Source organism: Nelumbo nucifera, chromosome 3 (assembly GCF_055504915.1).
Source record: "Nelumbo nucifera cultivar China Antique chromosome 3, China Antique-T2T, whole genome shotgun sequence".
Taxonomy (NCBI): Eukaryota; Viridiplantae; Streptophyta; class Magnoliopsida; order Proteales; family Nelumbonaceae; genus Nelumbo; species Nelumbo nucifera.
The window spans coordinates 13174367-13184963 of NC_142651.1; the positions used below are offsets into that span (position 1 = coordinate 13174367).

Genomic DNA, 10597 nt, shown 5'->3' on the forward strand with positions numbered 1-10597 from the left:
CCCAACTCGAGTTTTTGCATGAGTTGGGCCTGAGTTTTTGGGCTGTGGGGTGGTTTGGGTCAAAAAACTTGGGTTGAGGTCTCAGGTAGCCCAAGTCCAATCAAAGCCTGGTCCAACCCAAGCCCATTTGAACGAATATGTACATATAAAGGGCAGCCCAGTGCATGAGGCTCCCGCCAATACGGGTCTGGAGAGGGGCAGATACATACATATATGTATTATATTTATATAAAAAAGTGTCTATTTGTCTAATTATATATACATGCACATATGTAAAATATGTATATGTATCATTTGTAAATGAAATTTGTACACATTTTCGATCAGTTTTACTCTTAAATTGAGCCATAAATCCCAATACAAAATGATTATATAAAAATATATACAGTTCTTTTAAATTCGACCAATCTATCCAAGCCCAATTAACTTAACTCCAGCCCAGCCTGAATTGTGTTGGTTTAAGGTCGAGTTAGCGGTTAGGCCTGGATTGATAAACTTAAGCTTAACTTAATTAGGACAAACCTAATCCCAAGATTTGCACATCTAGAGTGGGGTTGGGTTGTCATTGAACCTGACCGAACCCACCCGTTACACCATAAGGAAAACCACAGGAAGGAGAGGGAGAGAGAGAAACAAAGGATTGAAAACCGACAAACTTGATGAATAAAAATTCAGAGACGCCAATTCAGAAATCAAGCATCGGCTAGTACTAGTAGTAGTATCCCAATCGAACACGGACACGAACACACACGCACAGTATTTATCAAAAACTTTACTACCAAAGATTAAAAAGAGAGCTTATCAAATACTAATTGGCATTTGGCTCTCATTTATCGACAATCACTAATGCAACTGTCACTAAAAAAAGAAAATAGGTTAATTATCAGTAAAGACAAGTATGTAGAAAGACTAAACAAAAAAAATGGGAAAGTTTTAAATGAAGCTTTTGATCTTTTTGCACTGAAAATAAATTTTTCAACTGTTTTTAATAATTCGATAAATCACGACACAAACCAAACAGTCTTGATCTTTAAAGAGATTCCAAAAATTCAGTATGTCTTTTCATCTACTAGGCTTTTAAAAGATCTATCTAAAAAGACTTGCCAAACAGCCTCCAAATACACAACATCATGAATGGAGGAGATTCCAACTTGATCATAAACAGGTGAATTCTCTAAAGTCAATTGTCAATGCCCCCGGTAGTTAACAGAAGAATCAAATTCAACCATATGCGTGTGAGAAGCTAAAGCAGCTGATTATCTTGCCATAGTTGGACCAAAATTTAGAGATGAATTTTAGGATGGCCAGATTAATGACATGACAAGAATTCTCTTTGAGGATCCTCACGGCCACAGTACTCCCCAACTCTGACCAATTCCTTCCAACTCCGTCTAAGCTCTGTTCAGCAAGTTCTCCAAAGGAGTGGCAGATCGATCTCCAAAGACACCCATGACCCAATAGCTGATATGATCACTCGGTATCCCTGCATACAAAGGCATGGGATCAAATCTGTGAAACTAGAATCTGGATTTGCTCCTCAGGTCATGTATCAGCCATATAACATCTTCCCTACTTGTATGTTATTAACATGGGATTGGGAGAAAAGATGTTCACAATATACAGTGGGATGTGATGTAAAATGTGCTCTGTGAGAAGAAGATCCCAATTCACGAAACTGCGAGGGCTCTACGTACAAACGTCATGGAATTTTACGTGCACCCCACTCCAATCCCCCGTGGTCTTCTTAAATTTTAATCCCACTCTAATCAATACCTTCCCAAAAGCATCTTCATCTGGAATTTTTGTTTCTTTTAGACCTTATGTTTCTTTTGACTTGCAACTAATTTATATTTATGGACTTTTGCCAAAGGCATGTCACGTGAGAAAATTAAGCTGAATGGCAATTTTCCCCATCCCCGACGGGACCCGATTATGGAATTGGGGATGGGGTTGTTTTGGCAGGGCGGGGATAGGGATGGGATTAATAAGAATTCCGATCGGGGATGGGGATTGAGGTCCTCGCTCTCCCCCGACCCCGAATATATATCAGAACACATTTAAAAAATTATTTATAATTTAAAATTTTTATTTATTTTAAGTAAATTTATTTTTCAAATAAATACTGTTATTTAAAAAAATTTCGAATCCCATTGAGTATCGGGGATGGAGGACAAATTTTATCCTCAGCAGGGATCAGGGATGGGAATGGGGGTTAATTTCATAATCGGGGTCAGGGACAGGGAACATGGTCCCCATCCCCATCCCCGTCCCCGTCCCCGCTAACAGATACAAAGTTATCCCCGTCCCCGCTAACAGATACAAGGTTATCCCCATCCCCATCTCCACTGGGATTCCTATCCCTGCGGGGATCTCCATTCCCTTTGATTCTTTATAATGCTAACCATTTTGTTTTTGTTTTTTATTTTATTTAAAAAAATAAAAATAAAATAATCAACATTTACAATCGTATTAGAAAATATTCAAACATATTCAACCATATTTTTTAAAATATTAATATATAAATGTATGCTTACATATTTACATATATAACATATGCATACATATATACAATTATACATATATATTAGTGGGGATCCCACAAAATGGGGATCGAGGTCCCTGCGGGGCGAGGAGTGCTCTCCCCGTCCCCACCCCATCCCCGCTAACGAGGATGAAAATTTCCCCATTCCCATCCCTGCGGGAGGGAAACCATCCCCATCCTTGCCCCATTCGAGACGGATCCCCACAGAGATCGAGAAAATGGGGAAAATTGCCATCCCTACCCAGATACAACTTTCGTGTTGATAAGCACGAAATCATAAATATGATAAGCACATGACATGAAAAACTTTCGTGTTGATTGTTCGTCGTTTCACTAAGACCATGTTTAGTTTGAAGGAAAAGGTAGGGAAACCTTTACAAGCCTTGTATAGGTTCCCTATCTTTCCCTTCCTTTCCCTAGTTTTTCCTTCAAACCAAACATGGCCTAAAAGGCTGTGTTTGATTTGATAACAAGTAAGAGATAAAAAGAGTTTTTGAGAACGAACAAAAAAAACTTTCCCTATCAAACCAACCAAAGATACGGTAAGGGTGCACTAGATCTTTCCAGTTCTATACTACTTTATCTACAAACAAACTCTCGCCAAAAAAAATCTACAAACAAACAAACAAAATAAAACAAAACCCAAAACAAAAGAAAACAATGATTTGCAGTAAATTCCTCTGAAAGAGCGTTTTTCTTTTCTTTGTTGGCATGCAATTTAGGCATACTCTCTACATGCAAAACCCACGAGTATGCAGAATAAAACAGCAATCAGTTGGTGTTCTTGCAGTTAAACTTTCTGCAAAGCTAAAGGAAGAGACTCAACAGATTTGTCGTTCTTGATGTCACTAGAACAATTGCTGGTTGCGTTAGTGCGGCGATCACGGTAGATGAAGAAGAAGTAGAAGCTGGTGGCGCTGCTTGCCATTGCCAGCACAAGGATGATGAAGAAGGCTACTGGGAAGAGCAACGGAGCAAAATGAATGGCCAGTCCGACGTTGAGAGCTGTGGAGAGCACCCAAATCGCAACTTTTAAGCAGCTCTTCTTGGGGGATTCCTCATGGAGAGGCAAGCGATCGAAGGCCTTCAAACAGGCTAAAAGAGACATGAATCCAAAGTAGAGAAAAAGAACAAATCCAATCATGGAGAAATCCCGGTGGTTATAAGCACGGCAAACTGCAATGACACTGTTGAACGTCAAGAAAGCCAGAGAAAGAAAAGGCAATAGGTTTCTGTCTTCACATCTAGAGCAGTTGTGACTACCGATGGCTGTAACCGAAATTGATTGATGCTTGGTGCAGTTCATTTTGCAATCCATCTCTCTCTACGAATAATAATAAAGAATGAAGCTAACCAGAACCCAAACGAGAAGAACAGGAAACAAGAACGGCAGAACACAAAGGAAAAATCGTCAGCACGATGCCAAACTCGCCCAGCAAATTTGATATATATTCAAATCATCAGCGTTACTTCGCATGAGCCTTCGTCGCAGATATGAGAGAACCCACCAAACTTCAACGAACCTTCTTGCTTTTTTTCGCCACAATCCACGAACCTTCTCGTCTGAAATTCAGGCCCCCTTGTGGACCTCTTTACAATAAATGCACTTTAACCCCACATATACGGCCACTCTTTTACCGTATAAAGCAGGTTGTGGAGATCAACCCTAACCCAACCCCAGCTATGGAACCCCAATCCTGCAACCTAACCCTAATTCAACCCAAGTTTTCAAGTTGAGCTCGGGTTGGGTTCAGGTTTGCCTAACTTCTCTACTACTACCTTTTGCCACATGTTCTTATTTCTTATATTCTAAGGGTTGATGTAAATTCAGTTTCACATCATTATATGTAAAGGGGCATAGTTATTATGTTTTAAAGATTTTTTATTTCAAACTTAAAGTTGTATATATTTACATACGTATAAATAAATAAATACAGTGATGCAACATATATACATACATACATACATACATAATATATATACAAATATTTATATTTAGGCTCTGTTTGCTTTTTGATAAGTTACTTACCCAGGTAAATGCAATTATCTAGGTAAGTTTTTCCCACCCGGGTAAATTTATTTACCCATGTTCTTTTATTTCCTAGGTAAATAATGTAATGACCATTTTAGCCATAAAAATATATTTTTAAAAAAGGCATTTTTGTTCCATTCAAGTGTTAACAACTTTCCCCCTAGGTGGGAAAATTATTTATCCACCTTGGAGATGGGTATCACTTACCCGTGTAAGTAGTACCCAAAAAAATAAACTTTCCATGATCACCACATAAATCTGAAAAATGAACATGAGATTCTTGGTCAATGGGAACCAAAACCCATTGACCAACTTTATGATCTTTTCCCCCCTCTCAAAATCCAAAAATAGAAAACCCACTTAGGCTCCAATTGGAAGGAGTACAAATAGATAAAAAATAATACAAAATACAAGGTTTTGCAATCTACATATTTATATTTTGTATTCTTTCCAAACTGAGTCTTCTGTACTAATATACATAAATAAATTTTTATATAGTATTTATAATATAAATATGGAGCTACGTTATGTTTGAGTTGGCTCAGGTTGTCAAGGCCTCAATCCTAATCCTAACCCTAACCTTAACCAGAAATTAAAATCAACCCAACTTGAATTTTTTTTTTTGGATTGACTTCCAGCTAACCCGGCCCAAATTGCAGCCCTAAAAGAATAACATTCCATTGTAACTCTGGTTCATATCCGATCCCAAATATTTGATTAGATTCTGAACCGGAGATAAATAACCACAAATTTACTATCAAACTAAAATATAATGGAGTGGGAATAGATTCGCACACAGACTTCGAGTTCCTCTAAGATCATACCATTATCCAAAACCGTTTTTCCATATTCGGATTTGGATATGGTTTTGGTCGGATTTGTTCCCAATGCCATCCATTTCCCTGATTTTTGGCCTTTCGGCTCTAATTCTCACCTTGAGTCATGACAACCTTCCTTAAATTGAGCTATTAATTAATTTAATTTCTCCCTATTTAATTATGTATCCAAGTTTTAAATTCAAACTATATTCCCACCTATTATCAAATTTAAATTATTATTAAAAACTAAGGGAGTTTTCTACCAATTTGGATTTCAATGTGCGGCTATAATGATGCGTGGATAGGAGATAGGAACATATTTTCTACAGCATCAATGCTTTTTTTTTCTCATTTGTTTTTCATATTTCCCCACAGTCAAACAATTAAACTATTAAACTGTGTTTGTTTTGAAAGACAAAAGCAAGTTGGTTTTGTTTCAAAAAACAAGACATGTTTCATCCTTATAATGGAACTCTAATTTGAACACTCAATAACCATTTGGAGCATGACCTGTACATACAAGATGACCAACATAGCCAATTTGCAATGCTTTTAAGCACCCATCCTTACAGAAGAGATAGCAAGTAAGCCCATGCAATGCATGGGGTTAAATGGAAATTTGGTTAGGTTTGGATTGGTAAATTTAGGTTATGACATTAGTGTCCAAGCTAGGGTCCAAATTTAAGTTGGTCTTGGATTGGCCCTTTAACGTGGCTTAATTCATTTAATTTAATATTTTTTTTTTCTTAAGCTTTGATGTATCTACTTCATTAGAGAGAGCCCAAAGGGGTTAAAAGATTTAAGAGGAAAGGAAGAATTTAATGGGTTAGGGGAGATGCTACAAACATTGATTATTAGAGAGAGTAATAAAAGTGAAGAGAGTAATGATGCATTTTATTAGAGACAATTAAGATCTAAGAGTTTTATTTTGACTTCTTATTATATGTTTAATAATTTGAATTATACATATATATATATATATATATATATATATATATATATATGTGTGTGTGTGTGTGTGTGTTCAAGTAATAAAAGAAAAAAAAACAGTTAGTAAAAAAAGTAAAAAGAAAAAACAAATAAAAAGAGCAACGTTGAAACATTGAAGATGAAGGGATTTCATACAACTTTTCTCATGTCAGCCAAACGTGACATTGATCATTTGATTGTAACTTTTTATTCAGATTCTCAGATATTCCCTTTGACCCTTCATCTCCTGCTTTTAATCTTCTTTGAACTATCACTCATAGAAGCAAAACATTTCTCAATCTACCATACAATCATCTGGTTATATTTTTCCTTCTTTCTATTTTATTTATTTCATCATTTATTGTGGTCTGGTTTAGCAGCTAGAGCTGCTGTACAAGAAGGGAAAAGAGGAGCTTTTAGGCTAAACCAAACACAGCCTTAAGTCTTAACTCATACCAACTGAAGAAGATTTTATCTTTCAAAGAAGATATTCAAATTTCCACCGGTGTCTTGTAGCATCAGTTAGCATAACCTCATTGTCACAGTGTTCCCAACTCTACTCTGAATGCTTGTTAAAATCCATGAAAGTTAAGGTATTCCAAGCCGAAATTACATTAACATTAATGAAACCCTGGTTGGGGTTTGGAAGATGTTCCAATGCTACTTATCAAAAAAAAAGATGTTGCAATGCTGTAGTTTTACATGAACCCGGAACCCCAGGTTGATGAGGTTTTCTTCAACTGGGAGAACGGGATCAGAGTAAAATCCATCCCCTGTTTTACATTCTCTTTTTTCAGAATGTTTCCTTTGCTCTTCTTGCCTTCATCCATTTTCTCTTCTACCCAACTCTATGTTCCAGTTTCTTTTTGGGCATAAGCAGGATTTCATGGCCACAGTGAAGCTAGAAAAACCCCAAGATAATGGCTATTAATGTGAACTAATTTAGCATTAATCAATAAGCAACATTCAATTTAATCAGATTTCTTTTTAACTGTAATATATTCAGGAATTAATTTGTATAGGTGCCTTTTAGGGAAAATAATTTCTCCATCAACCACATAAATGCAATTAAGTCAGAGGATTACATGTCTCATGTCAATGCTGATTAATAACCTGATAATGTTCTAAGTAGGGTCCAGTCCTTGTAGGGTTCCAATGTTCCAAAGTCCGAACATGGGATACCCAGAAGCTCTGGCCCCAATACGCCAAGCCAGCCTAAAACTCCTTACAATAGGCCAAACTAGCCTAATAAGTTGTTTTTCCCTACTCTTTAGCCTTTAATGGCCAACATGAGATAGCAGGGAAATCATAGGATTCAAAACTATAACCATTAGTTAATTCCCAATACTTCTCACGGTAGCACAGTCCATTGAAAATAATTTCAAATTTGTATAACTCTTTAAAACTGCATTTTAGATTTTTCACTAAGAAATCTACTTCATTGCAAATAGAACACATTCTAACAACAAAAAAAAAACACCATACCTTCCAGCATGTTTCATAGAGTGCCCAAACTGAGAAGAAAAGCTGATAGAGAAAGGTCTTCTATGATCCTCTAAACCATTCTTTCACCAGTCCAAGTGACTGCATGCAAGTAAGGTGAAAAAGTTATATACAAGCAAAACCATGAAGCAACACTGATAAATAAAATTGCCATTAACACAAAGAACTCACTGAGAGACCGTTTTGAATCATGGTAACTTACAAACAACAAAATAAAAACACCAAAAAGAAAACACCATGCCTTCCAGCATGTTTCATAGTGTGCCCAAACTGAGAAGAAAAGCTGATAGACAAAGGTTTTCCTCTGATCCTCTAAACCATTTTTCACCAGTCCAACTGTCCTGCATGCAGGTAAGGTGAAAAAGTTGTATACAAGGTAAACCATGAAGCAACATTGACAAATAAAATACCATTAACACAAAGAATTCACTGATAGACCGTTTTGAATCATGGGAACTGACAAATGACTTCACCACCCTGAGGTGGAGACCCATGGCTCTTGGTTTTCAGATCCAAATACGAGTTGTTAGCATGGAGATGGACACGGAAGTTGGAATCCAATGTATGTCCAAGAATCAGACTCGGCAACAGATCTACTGAAAAGTATATATCAATAAAATAGTTTTATCCTTTGAATTTTAAGTTTCTAACATTTATATACCTATAGAAAAGGGTTAAAAATTATTAGTTTTGTTGCTAGGTAACATTTTATAGGAAAATGTCATTCACTGTGCACATTTCATTAAAATCAAATAAGCTAGGGGAAAAAACAAAAAATGTTACATAGAAGTGTCCATCAAGAATCCACTGAGTATTGGAGCCCAGTGCATGCCCATCATGGACACTTCATCCATAATTCATTTAGGAAAGTCCATGCAAAGTGATTGATTGGAAAGTATCTACAAAGGTATTTTTGGAATCCCTGTGAGCAAACCATACTTTTCAAACTGATTATTTGAAGAGATTAATGCATAACAACAAATTAGAGCAATAGACATTTTCTAGATAATGATAACTCCGAGTAAAATGAAAGAGGAGAGATGCATTTTTAGTAATCTATAATAAAAATGAGGTGCCTGTGTAAGAAAATACAAGGCCCATGAGAAGACTGAAAACGAAAAATAATAAATAACAATAACTGAATATATTGAAAACGGAGTCTATCAATGGGTGTCAAGGGTAGATAAACCAAAGATACACTATGGCATCCCAAGAATGGTAAGTGGAGTGGGGTAAAAGAACCATAAAACATATAATATACACGTTAATTTCTTTGACAGTATAGAAACTAAGGTCCTGTTCGCTTTTCGGTAAGTTACTTACCCGGGTAAATGCAATTATCTGGGTAAGTTTTTCCTGGGAAACACTTGCTTGGGTAAGTGCATTTACCCATGTTCTTTTATTTCTCATGTAAATAAGGCAACCATTTTAGCCATAAAAATCTATTATTAAAAAAGGCATTTTTGTCCCATTCAAGTGTTGGCAACTTTCCCTAGGTGGGAAAGTTATTTACCCATCACTTACCCGGGTAAGTGGTACCCAGAAACCCAGAAAATAAACTTTCCTAGTCCCCACATAAATCTGAAAAAAGAACATGGGATTCTTCGTCAACCAGAACCAAAATCCCATTGAAATGGTGGCCTTCCAACATCCAAAGGAATGTCAGAATCGCTTCTACATCTTGGAACATGGAGTATAGAATTACAAGGGGGGAAATCTTAAATTAAAACTCGGGCTGTGTCCCAATTGGTCCCCACATAAATCTGAAAAAAGAACATAGGATTCTTGGTCAATCGAGAACCAAAATGGCAAAATCCATTGACCAATCCCCCCTCAAAATCCGAAAAAAGAACGCCCCTAAGGGAAAATGGTGAGCTTCCAACATCCAAAAGAATGTCAGAATCGCTTCTACATCGTGGAACATGGAGTATAGAATTACAAAGGGGGAAATCCTAAATTACAACTCGGGCTATGTTGCAATTGATAGATTACTCGTGTAGTATATCAGATTTGATTCTAAAATTGGGTCATTTGTAAGATTTTACAAGTCCTACTTCCAACACTTACCTTGCTTCCAGCTTCATCAAGTTCTCACCATTATCATTTATGTTCAATCTAAGACATTAACGGCTAGAAGAAATACCTGATAGACCTACTAAGACCGCAGCCGTGCACGAGATGCCTCCCTCCCTTGTCAATGAGATAAGAAGGAAACTCAGATCAAGTTATGTACAAAAAATACAATCCGGAAACATAAATCCCGACCCTAATAGAATGATTTCTGGTGCATACCTTTCTTACCGGTTCCGTTGATTTAGACGGCGCAGTCGTCGCTAACCATCTCCATTAATCGAAGGAATGAGATTTTCTGAGAAAGCAAACCATTCGGTTCAAATCACGAATTCTCGGTGACTAAAAAGGCTAGATAGCAGTAGCCGTTGCCTGAAGCTGAATTGCTGGCTTGTTGCTACCCCTTCACCTTCAGTCTCATATACAAAAGTTTTCGCCATCCTTCTCGCGCGCGAGCTTCCTGTTTCTGTTTCGTTTTCCCTCTCGTAAGGAAGCTCTCTTGCGGTAGTTTTGTACTTTTCCCCAATACGATAAGGCCACTTTAAAAGTTTATACCTATTGTCGGAACCGTCAGATTGGAACTCTTTATGATTGTCCTATTCAGTTCACATCTTTACTGTTTATAATCGGAATTAGCTTAGCTCAATCTTCGCTTCAGCAGCT

General features: G+C 36.9%; 1 long non-coding RNA gene across 4 annotated transcripts; it reads right to left on the minus strand.

The window, feature by feature from the left end:
- Nucleotides 1-208: 208 nt before the first annotated feature.
- LOC148800962 (uncharacterized) lies at nucleotides 209-10562 on the minus strand. Of its 4 annotated transcripts, none has more exons than XR_016083884.1 (5): nucleotides 10157-10521; nucleotides 10008-10054; nucleotides 8106-8205; nucleotides 7847-7945; nucleotides 209-1483 (listed from the first exon to the last, which is right to left on the minus strand). It is a non-coding gene; the product is annotated as an uncharacterized LOC148800962 (long non-coding RNA). The 4 variants fall into 4 exon arrangements; XR_016083885.1 differs by lacking the exon at nucleotides 209-1483 and adding an exon at nucleotides 3033-7262 and having other exon boundaries at nucleotides 10157-10531; XR_016083886.1 differs by lacking the exon at nucleotides 209-1483 and having other exon boundaries at nucleotides 3033-7945; nucleotides 8067-8205; nucleotides 10157-10562.
- Nucleotides 10563-10597: the final 35 nt, after the last annotated feature.